The sequence below is a fragment of the Leucoraja erinacea genome, chromosome 12 (assembly GCF_028641065.1).
Source record: "Leucoraja erinacea ecotype New England chromosome 12, Leri_hhj_1, whole genome shotgun sequence".
Classification (NCBI taxonomy): Eukaryota; Metazoa; Chordata; class Chondrichthyes; order Rajiformes; family Rajidae; genus Leucoraja; species Leucoraja erinaceus.
The window spans coordinates 16,387,648-16,410,326 of NC_073388.1; the positions used below are offsets into that span (position 1 = coordinate 16,387,648).

Below are 22,679 nucleotides of genomic sequence, written 5' to 3' on the forward strand. Positions count from 1 at the left end.
CTTAACATTCTGCGCTCCAGGGAATAAAGACCTAACTTATTCAACCTATCTCTGTAACTTAGTTGTTGAAACCCAGGCAACATTCTAGTAAATCTCCTCTGTACTCTCTCTATTTTGTTGACATCCTTCCTATAATTGGGCGACCAAAATTGTACACCATACTCCAGATTTGGTCTCACCAATGCCTTGTACAATTTTAACATTGCTTCTATACTCAATGCTCTGATTTATAAAGGCTAGCATACCAAAAGCTTTCTTTACCACCCTATCTATACGAGATTCCACCTTCAAGGAACTATGCACGGTTATTCCCAGATCCCTCTGTTCAACTGTATTCTTCAATTCCCTACCATTTACCATGTACATCCTATTTTGATTTGTCCTGCCAAGGTGTAGCACCTCACATTTATCAGCATTAAACTCCATCTGCCATTTTTCAGCCCATTTTTCCAAATGGCCTAAATCACTCTGTAGACTTTGGAAATCCTCTTCATTATCCACAACACCCCCTATCTTGGTATCATCTGCATACTTACTAATCCAATTGACCACACCTTCATCCAGATCATTGATGTACATGACAAACAACAAAGGACCCAACACAGATCCTTGAGGCACCCCACTAGTCACCTGCCTCCAACCCGATAAACAGCCATCCACCATTACCCTCTGGTTTCTCCCATTCAGCCAGTGTTGAATCCATCTTGCTATTCCTGCATTTATACCCAACAGTTGAACCTTCTTAACCAACCTTCCATGAGGAACCTTGTCAAAGGCCTTACTAAAGTCCATATAGACAACATCCACTGCTTTACCCTCGTCAATTTCCCTAGTAACCTCTTCAAAACATTCAAGAAGATTAGTCAAACATGACCTTCCAGGCACAAATCCATGTTGACTGTTCCTAATCAGACCCTGTTTATCCAGATGCTTATATATATTATCTCTAAGTATCTTTTCCATTAATTTGCCCACCACTAAAGTCAAACTAACAGGTCTATAATTGCTAGGTTATAGAATGGCCTTATATTATGAGAATATGGAAAGATAAATATATAGCACTGGGTGTCCATGTGCTTTGGGCAATGGAAAGCTTAGCATGTTGATGCATGAGGGCTTCTGATTGGAACAGGCAAAAACCAGCTTGTGGTGCTTGGGCGAAGAACACAGACCCCTGTACCCCAGCTATAATCCAATACTACAGCATTCATTCTAATTATTTCTGCCCACAAACTCAACAGGCACACCACATGCCCAGCCCTGAATCTGGCCAACCTGATACCTCTTTGGGGCATCCCCATTGATGATCCCCAATATCCATTGCCTTTCCCTTTTCTTCTCTACATTCACCATTGTCTATTCACATGATAACCACCTCACCAGATGGGAAAGAGTCGAAAAGTAAGGGAAGCTTATATTTCCAAATTTCCTCACTAATAAATCTTTCTTTTATTCCCTCTCCAAACCTTCCACAAATCTCAGGATCATAATTAGTTCTGTAGGCTGAAGACATGCATTAAGTTTCAAAGTTAATCTTCTTCCTGCCTGCACATAGGCTGCTACATTCTTAAAATTGCTGATAGTGTAATTAGAGTCTTGGAATAGTATGTATCAGCTTCAATCCAAGACTTTTGAATAAAAGCTTCAATATGTACTCAAGTACTTGAAGAAAAAAAATAGCTATATTTAATCAGTATTTCATTGGTATGTATTTTAGTTTCTTACAAGGTCATTCAGCCTATTATACCTATGCTGAATGCCAGAGCATTCTCATCAGTCCATTCCTTCAGTTGTATTTGTCTGTCAATTCCCCCTTAATTCTCCTGCTCTTTTTATCCATACAAGGTGTGAATTAGAGTAGTCGGTTAATTTACCAGCACGTCTTTGGGATTGAAAAGAACCAGTCCACCCAGAGATGCGGTTAGAATATGAAAACAATACACAGACGGCAGCTAAAGTCAGAATAAAACGTGGGCTATGAGAGCTTTCCACCATCAATGCAAACTGCTGCACTACTCTACCACAAGCAGCAGTTAAAGAAGGCATTTATGTGTATTTACATTGCATTTACATGCAATCTCAGCATGTTCCAACGCCTGTTTAACAGCCTTTAAAGACTGTTACTTTTGTCTTAAGGGTGATCTGTGTACAACAGACAAAATGCAGAGCAAACCCTAGTGAACAGTGAGATGGTGGCCAAATGAATTGTTCCAATGATGTTGCATGAGAGAATCAAAATAGACAAGGACATCAGAGAGGACTTGCATGTTCTTTTTCAAAAAACTATAGTGGAACTGGAGAAGGTAGATTAAGCCTCAGATGGAGCTCTCATCAAAAAAGGTTGACCTTGATCCTGCATGGAAACATCATCATGGGTTATATGCTCAAATCTTCAAATCTCAGGAGCAGGTCTTGAAGTCATAACCAAAGATTATGGAATGTGCGGAAATGTTATCACTAAGCTGGTCAATGTCACCAGACTTCAACAAATCACTGCAATTCAATTCAGGTGCATTTCCACTGTGAGGGGTTTCTACGCTGTCACCAAGGTGTTTGGTGCAAGACTTCATCACCTTTTAGTTTTTTAGTCTAGTTTAGAGATACAGCATGAAAACAGGTCCCTTCGGCCCACCGAGTCCACACCGACCCCCGCACATTAACACTATCCTACACACATTAGGGACAATTTTATTTTCATACCAATTCAATTAATCTACAAACCTGTACGCCTATTGTGTTCAGTTTTCCTTGTCATTGTTTTTTTAAGGGCCTGTCCCACTTGCGCGACTTTTCAGTGGACTGTCTGCGACCTCAAGCTCGGGGGCAATCGCCTGAATACCCGCACTTGCCTGAAAAAACTGGAACAACCGTCAGCACGGAACACACACACACACACACATTGGCCAGGGAAAGCGGGGGACGCTATCTGAAATTCACACGGTGCAAAGCCAAGGTGAGATACACAGCTGTGAAGTTTAGCGGGCATTTAACATTACCAGTCGGCTTTCCTTGATTCTGAAAACTCGTGCTTACACTTCTTTTTCCTCAATGAGCCAATTAAAATGCCCGGTCAGCAAAGGAGATTTCCTACGGCTACCTCGACTACCTACAACGACTTGGCGACCCCACTGCCACTGCACTACGACTTCAAAAGTATCGATTTTTTCCATGCCGCCCAACATTTGCACGCCCATACTGAGGCCGCGAATAGTTACCACCATGTGGGAACTCCTCTCGACCATAAAGGATACTCACCAGAGACCACCTACGAACATGTGATGACCATGTGGCTAGCGCAGAGTCTCCTGACCTCGCAAATAAGGTCGCCTAAGCGGGCAGGCCCTTTAAGATGCCACGTACATACACTTTTCATTTGCAACTATGAAACCACATCCGGAAATTAAAAAAAAAAAAAATTCTAATGGCACCTGACTCGGAAGTACTTTGGGTACATTGTGGCACAATTCAGAGAACTGCTGCCTCATAGTTCCAGAGATCCAGGTTCAATCCAGATCTCTATTGCAGTCTGGGTGGAATTTTGACATTCTCCCAGTGATCTTGTGTGTTTCTTTCATGTGCTCTTGTTTTTTCCCACATCTCAAAAACATGAGGGTCGATAGGTTAATTAGCCATCCTCGTGTTCCCTTGAATTAAGTGGTAAATCTAGAGGGAATTGATGAGAGTGCGTGGGGAACTGGGAAGATTGGTGGGTAATGGGATTGCTCTATGAGCCAACATAGGTATAATAAGCTGAATAACCATATAACCATATAACAATTACAGCACGGAAACAGGCCATCTCGGCCCTACAAGTCCGTGCCGAACAACTTTTTTTCCCTTAGTCCCACCTGCCTGCACTCATACCATAACCCTCCATTCCCTTCTCGTCCATATGCCTATCCAATTTATTTTTAAATGATACCAACGAACCTGCTTCCACCACTTCCACTGGAAGCTCATTCCACAACGCTACCACTCTCTGAGTAAAGAAGTTCCCCCTCATATTACCCCTAAACCTCTGTCCCTTAATTCTGAAGTCATGTCCTCTTGTTTGAATCTTCCCTATTCTCAAAGGGAAAAGCTTGTCCACATCAACCCTGTCTATACCTCTCATCATTTTAAAGACCTCTATCAAGTCCCCCCTTAACCTTCTGCGCTCCAGAGAATAAAGACCTAACTTATTCAACCTTTCTCTGTAACTTAGTTGTTGAAACCCAGGCAACATTCTAGTAAATCTCCTCTGTACTCTCTCTATTTTGTTGACATCCTTCCTATAATTGGGCGACCAAAATTGTACACCATACTCCAGATTTGGTCTCACCAATGCCTTGTATAATTTTAACATTACATCCCAGCTTCTATACTCAATGTTCTGATTTATAAAGGCTAGCATACCAAAAGCTTTCTTTACCACCCTATCTATATGAGATTCCACCTTCAAGGAACTATGCACGGTTATACCCAGATCCCTCTGTTCAACTGTATTCTTCAATTCCTTACCATTTACCATGTACGTCCTATTTTGATTTGTCCTGCCAAGGTGTAGCACCTCACATTTATCAGCATTAAACTCCATCTGCCATCTTTCAGCAAATGGCTTAAATCACTCTGTAGACTTTGGAAATCCTCTTCATTATCCACAACACCCCCTATCTTGGTATCATCTGCATACTTACTAATCCAATTTACCACACCGTCATCCAGATCATTGATGTACATGACAAACAACAAAGGACCCAACACAGATCCCTGAGGCACCCCACTAGTCACCTGCCTCCAACCCGATAAACAGCCATCCACCATTACCCTCTGGCTTCTCCCATTCAGCCACTGTTGAATCCATCTTGCTATTCCTGCATTTATACCCAACAGTTGAACCTTCTTAACCAACCTTCCATGAGGAACCTTGTCAAAGGCCTTACTAAAGTCCATATAGATAACATCCACTGCTTTACCCTCATCAATTTCCCTAGTAACCTCTTCAAAAAATTCAAGAAGATTAGTCAAACATGACCTTCCAGGCACAAATCCATGTTGACTGTCCTAATCAGACCCTGTTTATCCAGATGCTTATATATATTATCTCTAAGTATCTTTTCCATTAATTTGCCCACCACTAAAGTCAAATTAACAGGTCTATAATTGCTAGGTTATAGAATGGCCTTATATTATGAGAATATGGAAAGATAAATATATAACACTGGGTGTCCATGTGCTTTGGGCAATGGAAAGCTTAGCATGTTGATGCATGAGGGCTTCTGATTGGAACAGGCAAAAACCAGCCTGTGGTGCTTGGGCGAAGAACACAGACCCCTGTACCCCAGCTATAATCCAATACTACAGCATTCATTCTAATTATTTCTGCCCACAAACTCAACAGGCACACCACACGCCCAGCCCTGAATCTGGCCAACCTGATACCTCTTTGGGGCATCCCCATTGATGATCCCCAATATCCATTGCCTTTCCCTTTTCTTCTGTACATTCACCATTGTCTATTCACATGATAACCACCTCACCAGGTGGGAAAGAGTCGAAAAGTAAGGGAAGCTTATATTTCCAAATTTCCTCACTAATAAATCTTTCTTTTATTCCCTCTCCAAACCTTCCACAAATCTCAGGATCATAATTAGTTCTGTAGGCTGAAGACATGCATTAAGTTTCAAAGTTAATCTTCTTCCTGCCTGCACATAGGCTGCTACATTCTTAAAATTGCCGATAGTGTAATTAGAGTCTTGGAATAGTATGTATCAGCTTCAATCCAAGACATTTGAATAAAAGCTTCAATATGTACTCAAGTACTTGAAGAAAAAAAATAGCTATATTTAATCAGTATTTCATTGGTATGTATTTTAGTTTCTTACAAGGTCATTCAGCCTATTATACCTATGCTGAATGCCAGAGCATTCTCATCAGTCCATTCCTTCAGTTGTATTTGTCTGTCAATTCCCCCTTAATTCTCCTGCTCTTTTTATCCGTACAAGGTGTGAATTAGAGTAGTCGGTTAATTTACCAGCACGTCTTTGGCATTGAAAAGAACCAGTCCACCCAGAGATGCGATTAGAATATGAAAACAATACACAGACGGCAGCTAAAGTCAGAATAAAACGTGGGCTATGAGAGCTTTCCACCATCAATGCAAACTGCTGCACTAGTCTACCACAAGCAGCAGTTAAAGAAGGCATTTATGTGTATTTACATTGCATTTACATGCAATCTCAGCATGTTCCAACGCCTGTTTAACAGCCTTTAAGCTTATTTCCTTCGCTCCATAGATGCTGCTGCACCCGCTGAGTTTCTCCAGCTTTTTTGTGTAACCTAACAGCCTTTAAAGCCTGTTACTTTTGTCTTAAGGGTGATCTGTGTACAACAGACAAAATGCAGAGCAAACCCTAGTGAACAGTGAGATGGTGGCCAAATGAATTGTTCCAATGATGTTGCATGAGAGAATCAAAATAGACAAGGACATCAGAGAGGACTTGCATGTTCTTTTTCAAAAAACTATAGTGGAACTGGAGAAGGTAGATTAAACCTCAGATGGAGCTCTCATCAAAAAAGGTTGACCTTGATCCTGCATGGACACATCATCATGGGTTATATGCTCAAATCTCAGGAGCAGGTCTTGAAGCCATAACCAAAGATTATGGAATGTGCGGAGATGTTATCACTAAGCTGGTCAATGTCACCAGACTTCAACATATCACTGCAATTCAATTCAGGTGCATTTCCACTGTGAGGGGTTTCTACGCTGTCACCAAGGTGTTTGGTGCAAGACCATCACCTTTTAGTGTTTTAGTCTAGTTTAGAGATACAGCATGAAAACAGGCCCTTCGGCCCACCGAGTCTGCACCGACCCCCGCACATTAACACTATCCTACACACATTAGGGACAATTTTACTTTCATACCAATTCAATTAATCTACAAACCTGTACGTCTATTGTGTTCAGTTTTCCTTGTCATTGTTTTTTTAAGGGCCTGTCCCACTTGCGCGACTTTTCAGTGGACTGTCTGCGACCTTCAAGCTCGGGGGCAATCGCCTGAAAACCTGCACTTGCCTGAAAAAACTGGAACAACCGTCAGCACGGAACACACACACACACACACACACACACACACGCCAGGGAAAGCGGGGGACGCTATCTGAAATTCACACGGTGCAAAGCCAAGGTGAGATACACAGCTGTGAAGTTTAGCGGGCATTTAACATTACCAGTCGGCTTTCCTTGGTTCTGAAAACTCGTGCTTACACTTCTTTTTCCTCAATGAGCCAATTAAAATGCCCGGTCAACAAAGGAGATTTCCTACGGCTACCTTGACTACCTACAACGACTTGGCCACCCCACTACCACTGCACTACGACTTCAAAAGTATCGATTTTTTCCATGCCGCCCAACATTTTGCGCGCCCATACTGAGGCCGCGAATAGTTACCGCCATGTGCGAACTCCTCTCGACCATAAAGGATACTCACCAGAGACCACCTACGAACATGTGGTGACCATGTGGCTAGCGCAGAGTCTCCTGACCTCGCAAATAAGGTCGCCTAAGCGGGCAGGCCCTTTAAGATGCCACGTACATACACTTTTCATTTGCAACTATGAAAGAACAGAATTGAAACCAAATGACTGATGATGATGGGCCTGAGGCAGCAACGCAAAGAGGACAAGTCAAACTGAATGCATTTGTCAAAGGAGAAGTAATAATTTTTGTCGTGTTTGTAGCACCAATGAGGTCAAGCACTGGACAATTCAAAGTTCAAAGCAAACACTGAAGAAGTGAGAAAATAGCAAATGAGATGTCTGAGGTTTTTACGTCTTTTGATTGACCCAGTTTCCTGATTCACAATTTTCCACTATCTTCGCAAAACAAATGTAATCACTGCCTGCATTTTTAGAATAGGTTTCACTCAATGATGATAACAAAAATCTATTTGTCACTTTTTACGATTGTATGATTTGAGCGAGTATCATGTAAATGCTGAATATTGCAGAGTTTTTAGTGAGAGGGAAAGACGAGAGCACACATGTGCAATCCTATAACATGGAAGGTGGAAATCAATTATACTCCATTTTATGAGCATAAGCAAATTAGCCTGCTTAATGCAAGTATTATTCTACTCCCGAGTTGATTTGCTCCATAAGAACTGCAATGTTTAAATGCTGTTAACACTCGGCAAATTCATTCAGGATTCAATCGCTATTTGAGATAAATGCTGGGAGAGATTTTTTTAATTTGCATTTTTTTTTTAAATTGATTAGTTAAAATTGATGATAGAGCGCAGTACATTTTGATTCCGATGTTTTCTGCTTCTTTAGTTTCTTTGCATAGTCATAGTAACATTATGATTCAACTGCTATTCTACACTAGGAGCAACATTTCATTGAACAAGACAAATATGTTCACAATCTTTTCCTCAAAAGGAATTCTACAGGTGTTGACCCCATTCTATAATGCAAAAGGGTTCTGTACTTATGCACTTTAGAAGGAAATTGCCCAACATGCTAAGTATTGAATAACCTTGCAGTATTTGCTTCTTAGACTCCCCTTGGCTATTCTGATTGACCTTTAATTGCTCCATTTAAAGCTGGATTGAAGGCACATCGGTACATTTGGTACTATTCATTTCTTCAAAGACTGGAAGCAGATTAGGTTGAAAATGAAGGCCATTGTCAGAAATGAGCTCTTCAGGTAAACCATGACATGCTCAATTGATCTGTGGCATATTTGGTATGTGAAGCAGGAACCTGGTGTCTTTATCATTAGGAAGAAGTTGCCATGGTCTGCTCACTTCCGTCAGTTTTCACAAGCTTGCCTTTTTTCTTTACTAGCCTATTCAATTGGACTCTTTCAATCTTGCGGGACTAGACTGGATTGCAATGGGGCAGCTTTGCACTTGGTCTGATGTGAATGCGTACATTATGCCCAGTTATGCCAGTGAAGCTGTGTCTAAGAGAATTGTCAAATCTTTCCATCAATGTGTTAAGGTGCACCTTTCAAGCGTGAGCACTAAAAACATTCTTCCTGACTAGTTTGAGTTGTCTCAATCAATCCTTTGCCATTAAGGTTGACCTGTATTCCCAGTTTGCTGTCATGGTGGGTAGCTATACTTGCTGTCCTGTGTGTTGTACTATCCATTCCATTTACTCTAAGGTTTGTAATAGTCAATAGCATAGGTTTGTAGTGCTTTCCATCAATAGTATATGGCAGTACTTCTCGCATTCCCAGTAATTCACAGGTCAGCAAGACTGGTTGTTAACCAACATTCTTACTTGTGTTGCTGCTTGTGACATGGAGTCTGTACTCGAGCAGGAGCAGTCATATATCATCATTCCAAAGCACTGTTAAACCTCTGGTGAGCTTTCACAAGACCGTAGGGCAAATGCAATGAACAGTCCTGCACAAATATAGCAAGAAAACCTACCCATCATCAGAAAACTATGAGAACAGTCAGTTTCACACACTCGGCATCCACAAGACAAAATTCCCTAATGACATGCCTCATTGTATAAAACAGGTGAAAGAGTCAAACTTTAAAAGGGAAGTGCAGGGCAAGTTTTTTTTTTACAGTGCCAGGAGTGGTGGTGAAGACAGATACTATTGTGATGTTAAAGAGGCTTTTAGATAGAAACATGGATATGTAGGCAATGAGATGATATGGATCATGTGCAGGCTGATAAGTGTAGGTCATCTCAGCAATATGTGATGTTCCTGTGCTATACTTTTCTATGTTCTATGCATGCTGACAGTAAGGATCAAGGGTGAGACCCTGGAAACAACAGCTGCCTTGTATCTCTTAGGAGCATGTTCTCAGCTAAGACAATAATCAAATTCACCAGCATCACAGTCATGAGAGGAATAGATCAGATAGATGCACAGAGACTCTTGCCCAGAGTCGAATCAAGGACCAGAGGACATAGGTTTATAGTGAAGAGGAAAGATTTAATAGGAATCTGAGGGGGTAACTTTTTCACACAAAAGTTGGTGGGTGTATGGAATAGGCTGCCAGATGAGGTAATTGAGGCAGGGACTTTTCCAACATTTAAGAAGCAGTTAGACAGGTACATGGATAGGACAGGCTTGGAGGGATATTGATCAAACACAGGCAGGTGGGAAGTGCAGCTGGGATATGTTGGCCGGTGTGGGCAAGTTGGGCCAAAAGGCCTGTTTCCACACTCTATGACTCTATCTGCATTGTGCCACAATTGGTTGGTCAATCGAGGGAAAGAGTGGCTGCCAGGAGGGAGCAGTCCTTCTTTTCCTGCCCATTTGTTTGTTGGAAAGCATGTTGGACCTGGCAGCACCCTCATCCTTTCAGCTGCATTGGTTACCAAACATGGGAAACCAGGTCCGCTGTAATTAAAATGATTTCCGATTGGGGATTGCAGCCTCATTAACAAAATTAATTCCCAGACTGGCTTTCTATGAAGAGGTTTTTGCAGGACCCAGAGTAGGTTCACAGCTAGCCAGGGTCATGTTTCACACCATTACTGGTTGAGTAGGCGCACAGGTGGCAGCTGAAATAATTATGATGCAATACACTGGCAGAAAGAATAAGAAAAAAATGTACAAAATTAATAATGTAAAAGATGTGCAGGAAAAATGAGCCTGAATATAAGTGTACTTATCTTTCATCTTATCTTCGAAAGTGGAAATGTATTTTGAGAAGATTATGAATCCTAGTGAAAGCCTGAGATTCATAACAAGAGGCATCAAATGCAAATGCAGGGATGTTATGGTGAAGCATTGCAAAACACCGTTTAAGCCACAGCTGAGCTCAACACTCTAATTCAGCATGCTGGACGTAAAGAAAGATGTGAAGTTCTTGTAAGGGATATTGAACAAAATGCATTTGAAAGGCCCCAGGTATCAGGGATTTCAACTTTTAGATTGGACTGGAGAAATTATGGTTATTCTTCCTAGAGCAAAGAAGATCGAGAGAAGATTTGGTAATAGTGAACAAGAATATGACTGTTTTAAACGTGGTAAATAGGGGTATACAGTACCCATTAATGGATAGCTCAAGAACCAAAGGACACAGGACGGACACATTTGATGAAAAGGTGCAGTTGCAAGAAACCAAACTTAAAAGCTATGAAAAAAAACTGTAAACCCTCAAGAAGGGATTGGATGAGACTTGACCAGAAGACAGTAAGCTGTTCCAATAAATACATTTGCACATAAAAGATGGGAATCGTGCTTTGAGGGTTGGAGTACATAGGCATGGCTTTCAATGCTGGTTCAAGAGAGTGTCTGCTGTGTGTGGGGTCTGCTATGACATTCCTGAAAGATTCAAGTCAGGTCTTTAAACATGGGTCAAGTTTAGATTGCTTTAATTTTAGTTTTTTAATGGAAAAAAGCCTTCACTGGATTTTGTCAGAAGGCGCAGGAATGGAGAGGACTCGAATGCAGGCACACCAAGTCATGCCCAGGAGAAAACCAAAGTCCAATAGCGAATGTAGCCGACTGAATACAGAACTGATTAGTCTGCAGGGAGTGAATGTAGATAGCAGGCATATAACCCTTGACTGATGAGGGGAGCAGAGTGAATGCAGGTGTAACTCATGATTAGATCAGGGGAGGAATGTGGAGAGAGTCTCAATAGTCTGGAGGCGTGGCAGGAGCGACAGGAGCCCCCTCTCCCACGGACGCCTCCTGGCATCCTCCTAGGCTGATCCGGATGCTGTTAATGAAAACCATGGATGAGGAAAGGGTCTAGGATGTCACGGGCAGAGACCCAGCTCCTCTCCTCTGGTCCGTAGCCCTCCCAATCAATCTGGTAGTGGATCCCTCTGCCATGCCGCCGGGACTTCAGCAGTTGCTTCACTGTATAGGCATGATCACCATCAATGATGTGTCAGAGGTAGCAGAGGAGCAGGAGACAGGGAGCTGGAAGACACAGACTTAACCAGGGATACATGGAAGGTGGACAGCAGAGCGGTTGATGACCAAGGTCTGAGGACAGTGAATGGATCACAATAAACCGGGGTGCCAACTTACAGGACTCAACACAGAGGGGGAGGTCTCGGGTGGACTCCATACCATCTGCCAGGGTGGTAGCGAGGGGCAGGGGTCCAGTGACGATTTGCCTGGATCGGTGCGGAGCGGAGCGGGGCAGAACGGGCCTACCTCCAGGTCTGACAACCGCGGAGCACAAACCCCTGGGCAGAGGGAATGGAGACCTCCTGGGAACAGAGGAGGCTGATAACCAAGGGAACAGTGGAATGGAGGCAGACAGGTGGCAGAACTGGGCAGGGAATTGTGGGCATATTCAATCCACTCCAACATACTAGACCAGTCTGAAGAAGGGTTTCAGCACGAAACGTTGCCTATTTCCTTTGCTCCATAGATGCTGCTGCACTCGCGGAGTTTCTCCAGCATTTTTGTGTACCTTCGATTTTCCAGCATCTGCAGTTCCTTCTCAAATACTAGACCAAGAGGTTGGTTTGGCGGACACCAGGCAACGTAGGGTGATCTCCAGGTCCTGGTTGGCTCTCTCCGACTGGCCATTAGATTGCAGATGGAACCCAGGTGAGAGGCTGGTGGAGGAGCCTAACAGGAAGCAGAAAGCCTTCTAGAACTGTGAGGTGAACTGCAGATACCTGTCTGAGACGATGTCTAGAGGGAAACTATGGAGTCTGATGACCTGGTTCACAAGGAGGTGAGCGAGTTCTGGAGCAGATGGGAGCTTGGGAAGAGGAATGAAATGTGCAGATTTGGGGAAATGGTCAACAGCGCTTTGAATAACAGTATTTACCCCTTGGACTGAGACGAGCCGGTGATGAAGTCCAGTGCGATGTGGGACCAGGGACGGCTGGGAACTGGCAGAGGATGAAGGAGACACGAGGGAGGTTAATGGGAAGTCTTACTCTGTGCAAAGGCAGAGCAGGCGGCGATGATAGACTGGGTGTTGGCCTCCATGGTGGCCCTCCAGAACCGTTGGCGCAGGACGTAGAGGGTGTGGCCGGCGGCAGGATGTCAGGCAAGATTAGAGCTATGGGCCCACTGGAATAATTCAGAGCGAGTGGAGTTCGAGACAAATAATTTATTGGGCGGCCCCAAACCAGGATGGCAGTAGACATTGCGGACTGTGGTCTCGATCTCTCAGGTGATGGAGCCCACAAGGCAGGTGGGAGGCAGGTTGGGTTCATGGGAATGGCAGGAGAGGGAATCGGGCTTGACATTCTTGGACCCTGGGTGTTATGACAATGTGAAGTTAAACCTGGTGAAAAATGGGGCCCACCGGGCAAGATGGGGCTTAATTCTCGTCGCTGAACGCAGGTTCTCCAGTATCTTGTGGTTAATCCATAATGGAATGGTTGTTCAGTGCCCCCTAACCAATACCTCCACGCCTCCAAAGCCAGTTTCACTGCCAGCAGTTCTCTGTTGCCGATGTCATCATTCCTCTCAGCCGGAGAGAGAAGAAGGAACACGAGTGCATCTTCTGGTCCTTGGAGGAGCATTGGGAAAGCACCGCCCCAACTCCAACGTTAGAGTCATCGGCCTCCACCACAAACTGACGGACCGGGTCAGGATGCACCAGGATGCGGGCGGAAGTGAAGCGTTGCTTAAGATCCTGGAATGGCCCCCTCAGCATCAGTAGGCCAGGCAAACATGATGGAGGTAGACGTGTGAGCAGTGAGCGGAGCAGCCAGGATGCTGTAGTTGTGGATGAAGCGGCGGTAGAAATTGGCAAAGCCGAGGAAACGCAACTCCTTTGTACTGGTAGGTTCAGGCAAATCTACCACCGCTCTCACCTTTCCTGGATCCATCTCGACATGGCAAGCAGAGAGGATGTATCCCAGGAAGGACACCGTGGGCTGGTGGAACGAACACTTTGCCGCCTTGACAAACAGCTGCCATAGCCACCGCAGGACGAGACAGAAAAGGCGGGTATGTTCCGATGCAGGGCCAGAGTAGACGAGGATGTCATCCAGGTACATGAAGACAAACTGGTTCAGCATGTCATGGAGCACATCATTGACCAGTGCCTGACATCGTTGGTCAGGCCGATGGGCATTACGAGGTACTCGTAGTGCCCGCTGGGTGTGTTGAAGGCTGTGTTCCACTCGTCTCCTTCCTTGATGTGAACCAATTGGTAGATCCAACTTAGTGGACATGGTGCCATGCTGCAGGCAGTTGAATTCAGAGGAGATGAGTGGCAAGGGATAACTATTCTTGACAGCGATGTAATTCAAGCCTCGATAATGCAAGTGCGAAAGCTGCCATCCTTCTTACTCACAAAGCAAACTCCCACCGCGGCAGGAGAGGAGGATGGATTATACCAGCTGTCAGACACTCAGAAATGTATCTCTCCATGGCATCGAACTCAGGAGCAGAGAGCGAGTACAGACAACCACGGGGTAGTGAGGTACTGGATAATAGGTCTATGGCACAATCATAAGGGCGGTGAGGAGGTAACAAGGTGGCTCTGGACTTGCAAGAAACCTCTTTCAGTTCATGATACTCGAATGGTGCCCTGCGCAGGTCGGGATAGTCACTAGGAATAACAGACAAAGAGGTGAATGGAAGACAAGCGGAACGATGTCAATTAACGTGACAATGTTGCCCTCGTGGAGATCTTGCCAGTGGACCAGTTGACACTAGGGTTGTGAGTTGTGAGCTAAGGCCGTCCCAGAACGACTGGAACACGAGGTGAGTTTAGTAAGAGCACGCGGTGGTTACCATTAACACAAGGTTCTAGCGGGATAGTAGCGAGTGAGGTCAGACCAATGGTTCTATCATCAAGTGGGCGGGGCTCTTCTGCCCCTATTGGGGGAATGTGGAATTTCCGAGCTAGAGTGATATCAATGAAGCTATCATCTGTCCCTGATTGAATGAGTGCATTGAGTTTCAATAACTTGTGCCCAATGAGTACAGTGAAAGGAGTAAATCCAGTGGAAAGAGGGAAATAAACTTTGCTCACCCATAATCCCTCTCTAACTGGGGAGTGTTGGCTTTTACTGGGCAGGCAGCGATGAAATGTCCAGAACCTCCACAGTAGAGACAACTGCTCCCCCGTATGCGTCTCGGGCGCTCGGCCTCCCTCAACCTGGTGCTGCCGATCTGCATAGGCTCCCCCTCCATTGATATAGATATGCCCTTTATTGTCACTATACATGTACAGTGAAATTGAAAACTGCTCGTACTCAGTGCATACATATAATTTAGTACAAAAAAACAAGAAGACAGAAAAACAAAACCAGGGAGAAGGGGGGGGGGGGGGGGGGGGGGTGGGAGGTGCACAATTCTGCGGCGCTATATACATATATATAGGTGGAAGTCCGGGTGTTGGGCTGTGAAGTCAGTGCATGTGTGAATTTGAATTAAGAGTAGTTATAATTTTCGGAAAGCAACTATTTCCGAGTCTATTTGTCCTGGATTTGATGCACCTATAGCGCCTTCCTATTGGATCAGGGCCGGGATGCGTGAGGCTTCTTGCTTCAGAGGGAAGTGGAACCATAGGCTCAATACGACGGGAAGAGTGTGAAGGGTTAGGTGACTGGTAAAGAGCTGCTGGTAGCCTGGCTCGTTTTGGCTCTCGGAGCTGGTTATCTAACCGATGGTGACATCATTGAGCGAGTCCAGACCAGAGGGGAGGTCACGAGAGAACAACTCATCCTTCAGGTTCTCGTTGAGGCCATGAATGAAGGCACTGAGCAGAACGGTATCGCACCAACCGCTCTCTATAGCCGTGGTCCGAAGTCAATGGCATAATCAGCAACAGAGCGTGCCCTCCAGTGGAGATGCAGCATCCTCGCGGCTGCCTCTCTTCCGACTAAAGGATGGTCGAAAATCCTACTCGGCTCAACCGTAAAATGGCCAACGTCCAGACAGAAATGTAGCTGTCTCTCCCAGGCAGCTGTACCCCAGGCTGAAGCACGTCCTGACAGCAGGGAGATGGCATAGGCAACATTGGAGCATTCAGTGCTGAAGCAGGACAGTCGTAGCTCAAAAACCAAGCAGCACTGGGACAAAAAGGACCTGCAGGTAGTTGGATCACCATGGTACCTCTCTGTGGTGGGAAGAAATGGTTCCTTAATGGACTGGATAAGGCTAGGAGTGGACTGAGGCAGAATGGCAGCAGCTGAGTCAGGAGGATCTGGCGGCAGTGCATTCTTGCGGTAGGCAAACTGATGGGGATCCAGTGTGGGGGGTAGGCAGCCTTTGAGGTGTGCCAGGACCAGCCTCTCGAAGCACTTGGTGATGATGGGGGTAAGTTCAACTGGGCGGAAGTCGTTGAGACTTGCCGCAGTATAGTGTTTTGGCACTGGCACGATGGAGGTGGTTTTAAGGCACATGGGGACAACTGCTTGGGCAAGTGACAGGTTGAAGATGTCAGTCCAGGCGTCTGTCAGCTGCGCAGCACAGGCCCTGAGGACGCGTCCGGGGATGCCGTCAGGGCCAGCAGCCTTACGTGCATTAGTCCTACTCTGTGCCACATACACATCGTAAGGGGTGAGTGTGAGGGGTTGGTGATCAGCAGGGAGCACAGCCTTGATGGCTGTCTCTAGATTGTCCCTGTCGAAGCGGCCATAGAAATGGTTAAGCTCCTCAAGGAAGGAGGCGTCGCTGGATGTGGGGGTGGTGTTGGTGGGTCTATAGTCCGTGATGGCCTGGATGCCTTGCCACATGCGTCGGGGGTCGGAGTTGTTGTTGAAGTGCTCCTCAATCCTGAGCTTATGGCAGTGCTTGGCCTTCTTGATGCCCCTCTTCAGGTTAGCCCTGGGTGAACTGTAGGCTCGAGCATCGCCTGACCTGAAAGCAGTGTCCCGTGCTTTTACTTATATTTACTTATCAAACCAAGTCTTAGTATTATCCAAGTTATGCTGCATTAATGCACCAAGGAATTGCAAATGAAACTGAGAGCTATATAATCATTAGTGGCATCTCAACTTTTGATGATAAAATAAATTCTTGCGTATGGCATGCCCAGTCTAAAGTTGTAAGAAAACTTGTTCTGTTTGATCTTCCGTTTGTGCAAGCCAGGTTGATTGCATTCGTCGAAACAGGGTGGACCACGTGAAGGTTGCAATTTTCCACCCCATAACTGAAGACAGTTGAGCTCAGTACACTGACTGACTCCCCTCTCCCATCGGGCAACAGGTATAGAAGTGTGAAAACACACATCAGATTCATAGACAGTTTTTTCTCAGCTGTTGTCAGCCAACTGAATCATCCTACCACAACTAGAGAGCTGTCCTGAACTATCAACCTCAGTGATGACCCTCGGACTGTCTTTGACCAGATTTTACCTTGCACTTAAAGTTATTCCCTTATCATGTATCTGTACACTGTAAATGGTTCGATTGTAATCATCTATTGTTTTTCCGCTGACTAGTTAGCACCCAACAAAAGCTTTTCACTGAACCTCAGTGCACGTGACAATAAACTAAACTGACTGAAGATAACTCCTGCAATGATTGCAATCAGTCAAAAGCTTCAAATATATCACACACAGCTCCTAAGGAGAAGTACTGCTGGTTTCCAGCCTGGCAAACAAGGCATTGTTACTTGAGCACTTGCTAGATACAGTCTGTACAATCCAGTAAATATTCCAACAAAGCCCCAGGAGGTTTCAGTTAAGGCCATGCTTATTTTATTGGATACTAGTTGAGCTTGGACATCTGGTTCACTTGGCAGTGAGTCTTGTACCAGCAAGCACATAAAGTAAGATGGTTGTAGATGATGGAGGTTTTAAACATAATTATTGGCTAGCTGTTTGTAAAAAAGAGATAGATGCATAAAATAAGGCAGATGACATCTGTGAAGATCTCAATAACAAGGCCAACGAACAATGCAGCAAGAGCTATATAACACGCCAGAGGCCATTAGCAAGCTATAGATATAATGTATATTCTTGACAGATCTGGAGGCATCCTTCTGTATGCAGGGTCTGGGTTGTAGAAAGGAGTGCTCACTACTAGTTGTAACAGGTGTGAAGTGTGAAAATGCAGGAGGAATTTTGAAGGCCAAAAATAAATGAAACATTGTGCGGCTAACGGATCAGCAGAAGATAGACACAAAATGCTGGAGTAACTCAGCAGATTAGGCAGCATCTCTGGAGAAAAAGAATAGGTGACGTTTGGGGTCAAGGCCTTTCAGAATTGTGCTTTGCTACTCAGGTGACTTCATTATTGAACATTTCACATATTCCACCATTCTCGCCATGTGCAAAATCCATTCCCCTCACCCCAATACAATAATTCAGCCACCCAACCTTGTGCAAACATTTCACAGATACCGATTTACTTTAGTACAACTCACATCATAATATTAATCATAAGTGAAAATGCTACTTCCTAACCAAAACCCAAAACTGGGCAAGAAAAAAAAAGTGCTTAAAAGATGGTTCCAAATTTAATGAGAACCAATGTAAAACTGTATTTATTGCCAGGTACACGATACACAAATTTGAATCCTTATTTGTACTTGTGTGTGATGCAGCTTTCTGGCAAAGGGAAAGGAAGCCTATTCAGATCTATGGTCTTATTGCTGGGAGACTTCTGGCCAACATTCTCAAATTATCTGTGTCTATGCAAAGGCATATGCCGTTTCTGGGACATGAATTAGAATGTTAATTGTGGAGCACTCAATAAGGATAGCAACAAATGAGAAGTTGACATTTATGTCTCCTTCCACCACTGTATAGTGCATATAGAATCATTGAAATGTCATAGTACAGAAGGAGAAGATTCAGTCCAAAACTAGGGCAGCAATCCAAGCCATACCATTCTTTGTCTCTTATTTCCTGTACCTCTGCAAATTATTCTCTCTCAATAGCATTTGTGATTTGCAATTGAAAGCATTAATTGGATATGTTTCTAACACCCTTATAGAGAGCAAATTAAGTAATGAACAATGACGGGAAGTTCTTCATGTTCTTCATGTTCTTCTCTGTTCTTAATTCTGAAAGTGGTGAATCTCTGGAACTCTCTGCCACAGAGGGTTTGAGGCCAGTTCATTGGCTATATTTAAGAGGGAGTTAGATGTGGCCCTTGTGGCTAAGGGGATCAGGGGGTATGGAGAGAAGAGGTACGGGATACTGAGTTGGATGATCAGCCATGATCATATTGAATGGCGGTGCAAAGGGCCGAATGGCCTACTCCTGCACCTAATTTCTATGTTTCTATGTTTCCCATTTTATTGCTCACTTGAGTATTCCCAAGACTTTGATCCTGTCATCAAAAAGCCAAAAAGCAATGCCCTAGAGCCCTTATCCTTACCTGTGCCATAATTTTTAAAAGTTGGTTCCAATTCTTAAAGACGAGTATGTTTATTTATAAAGAATTTGTAAAGAACTATGGGCCAAACGAAGTCCGATGCATGTTGATTGGTGTGGGCAAATTGGACCGAAGGGCCTGTTTCCATGCTGTCGTGTCTCTATGACTCTAACTGACAGCTGCAAGCCCATCCTGATCCACAACATTTGAGAACTTACAATTGTTTTTGAAGTTTGTTGGATATGGCTTCTTGCTGATGTATATTTGTTGTATTCTCTTTCTTATGGACCTCAAGATCTGGAAGCAACAGCTGTCGATGATTCTGCTGGTGCAGATACTGTGTACTGCTGCTTATGGAAATGTCCATGCTGCTTCTGCTCTTTGTCATTTTGGTCCTTCTTTGAAGTCAAAAATAACATACAGCATCAGTGTAACCATCCTGACCTGAATGACCAGCATTCTGCTGTGCAGGTCAAATTGTGAACTTGTAATTTGTCAAAAGAACCCCCAAGCACTAGTCGTTTGTACTAGTCGTTTGTACATGCCGGCTAAGAAGGAGGCTGTGAGAATTTAGTACTTACTGTCCTTGTCCTGTTTGGCCTTTGGTCCCAAATGTTGGGCAGTTATGCTTTGCTTTCACTTGCAAGCCTAGGAAACAAACTGCAAAAAGCTAAATCATTGTTGTAATCAACCAATTAATATTCTGGCATTGATAACTGCTACTCTTGAATAGAGTCAGTGCACACTCATATGTCACTATTAAGTGTATATATTGGTGGACTTTCACAGGTCGCCCCCCCATAGTTTTTTACAGATGAAATTCCATTCCCTCATGGAGTGGAAGATTCGGTAAAAAAATAAAACTGGGCTTTAATTGTGCATTCTGAATATTGTTATGCTCCTTGCTACAAAATACATTTTTTATTGTCATTCTTGATCTCTTGAGGCCATTGTGCAGGTATGCTACATTAGATTGCTATCTCCAAAATTGGGCCACTTACAATTTTGAAGTCACTCATATTACTATTGAGCAATGTTAGATTTTCTCACACTATTCCTCCAGGTTCAGTTGTCATGGAAAGAGTGTATTGTTCTGTATTTAAACCCTTCTTCAGGAAATGTTTACTTGCAATATTTTGTTCAAAGAAAGCATACATCTGCAAAAGATGTGCTGCAATGTGAGTGTAATTGAGCTTCATACTGCTTCTTGACACTGGGTGCAAATGGTTATCATTGCTTCTCTAGTTTGCAAGGTATTCTCCCTGGGATAAGCTCATTGTTTACTATCATTGTAAGCATTTTCACTGAGCATGCCACCTAAGAATATAATATATATGCAGAGGGACTTGTCCAGCATGTTGTGGAATAACTATAAAGCACAAGGAAAGTATGGTGATATCATCTTGCAGAATATAGCATTCCAAGCAAAATATCTTATTCTGAGCACATCGGTAGACTCTTGCCAGAGAATCATGAAGTGAGAATTAAAATAGAGTACTGTGCACAGTGTACTTAGCTCTAGGCACTGCTACAGAAATGTGTGGAAATAGCTATCAACAGCCAAATGGTCACACTTGATTTGGTTGTTGTCGGAGAGCAGAGGAACTTCTTCCCTGCTCCTGATGTTCTCGTTTCCTTTCACCAGTGGGTGACAAAGCCAAAGCGAGTCCCTGTGCTCGTTTATAGGGACTAAGAGCACACCTGGGAACGGCTGCATTTTGCTGACCCTGAGAACCATTTCAGCCTACACACTCCAGTTAAAACAAAAGCAAACAATTCCAATTGTCTGGCTTTCTATGTGAATCTAATCCAGAGAGTTCCCAAATAAACATTTTATGAGCAGCAGTGTATGAAAGGACCCAGGATATTCTCCCCAACATTGGAAACATTCTTCAGCTCTGATTTTGCCGCTCCATGCAAAATGTGCTGATGTCTTCAGACTCCCTTCAACAGTGTGCTGGCCAAGAGCTGGAGGACAATGAGAAATTGATCTTTCATCACCGGTGCTAAATAAATGCAAACGTAAAATTTGTGCATCTTATGCTACCTTGCAAATTTGGTTCCGTTGGCTTTAATAAGTGACCAGTGGCAAATCATCTTACTTATGTTTAAAAAAACATCTGAGATCAGCAGGTGGGAGATTGCCTCCACTCTTACCAGCAACCGTTCTTGTGCTGCTTGCACACCTGATACCACTTATTGCCTTTTTGCTTGCAACAGATTAGAGGAAACAAGTAAAGCCCCCAGACCTAGTTTGTTCAGAAGTCCCAGAATATTAGTGATTTCCAAATTACAGTGACTTACAGTGAAGTTTAGAGAGTTAACATCTTACTATGAGATAAGGACAAGTTAGGTTGGGAAAATACTACTTTCTTTCACATAGGAGATATGGACATAGTTGGCATATTCAGCATTTATTACTAATCTCAAAATGCACTTGAAAAGGTGACAATGAGCTGTGTCCTTATGCCTCTGCACCCTTTGTGGTAAAGGCATATTGACAGTTCCACTTAGGAATTTCCAAGATTTTTCCCCTAGTACAAATGGAAAAAATGCAGCAATATTATTCCAAGTCTTGACTACGAGCTTGGAAATATTCAATCCCATTTCTAATTTGTAATGATGGAATGACTTTGCAGAGACAATAAATGAATCATTAACTGCAGCATTTGACCATTTTTTATTTATGCGACTGTTCCAGTTGTTAGTTGCAGTTGTTAGTTCCAGTTTTATTGATGAAGCTGGTCAAAGTTCCCGATTAATGGCAGTCTCCTACACACCTACCCCAAGAACCACTGGGTATTCATCAAGTGAGAATCACCAGTGGAAATCCCATTGAATATCATGTCCAAATATCTGATTAACCATAAAATATATTGTGGGGTTAAAGCTTGGAAATGAGGATATGCAGTAAAACAGAGTTTCATCTTGTATGAACCAAAAGATGTGAGTTGGTACTCTTAACGTGGAGAGTTACAGCTGACGTTGTTTTCAACTTTACTTCAACCCATTACATGGTTAATGGCTATAGTCCAATGCCTTAGGACTGAGTTAACAGATATAAAAACTGAAAAAGGTGAAGGTTCTCAAGAGATCAGACAGCATCTAGGATGAGAGAAGCATTCAGTTAGTTTCTTTTTTGATGCTTCCTGACCCTTTGAGAATTCCTGCCATTTTCTGCCTTTATTTCTGATTTTCAGCATCTATCGTGCTTTGCTTTTCAATTACTGAGTAAAGAGATACCTACTCATAACTTTGCCGGGTGCATTGCCAGATGGCAATTGTGTAAATGTCCGTCACCTCTCAGTCAGAGAGCTGGGCTTGGAGTTCTCTTGGACCAGTAGATGAATATTTCACGTTAAAAGTTTTCATTTGAAAATATGAATGATGCCAGGCTATGCAATCACAGAAATTGACATTTTTGAGATGAGAGATACATTTAATTAATACATTTCAGG

At 43.6% G+C, this 22,679-nt stretch overlaps 1 protein-coding gene across 3 annotated transcripts in view; it reads left to right on the forward strand.

Moving 5' to 3' along the window:
- Positions 1–22,679, forward strand: part of nlgn3a (neuroligin 3a) — a 232,911-nt gene that overhangs the window by 109,753 nt on the left and 100,479 nt on the right. The window lies entirely within an intron of this gene.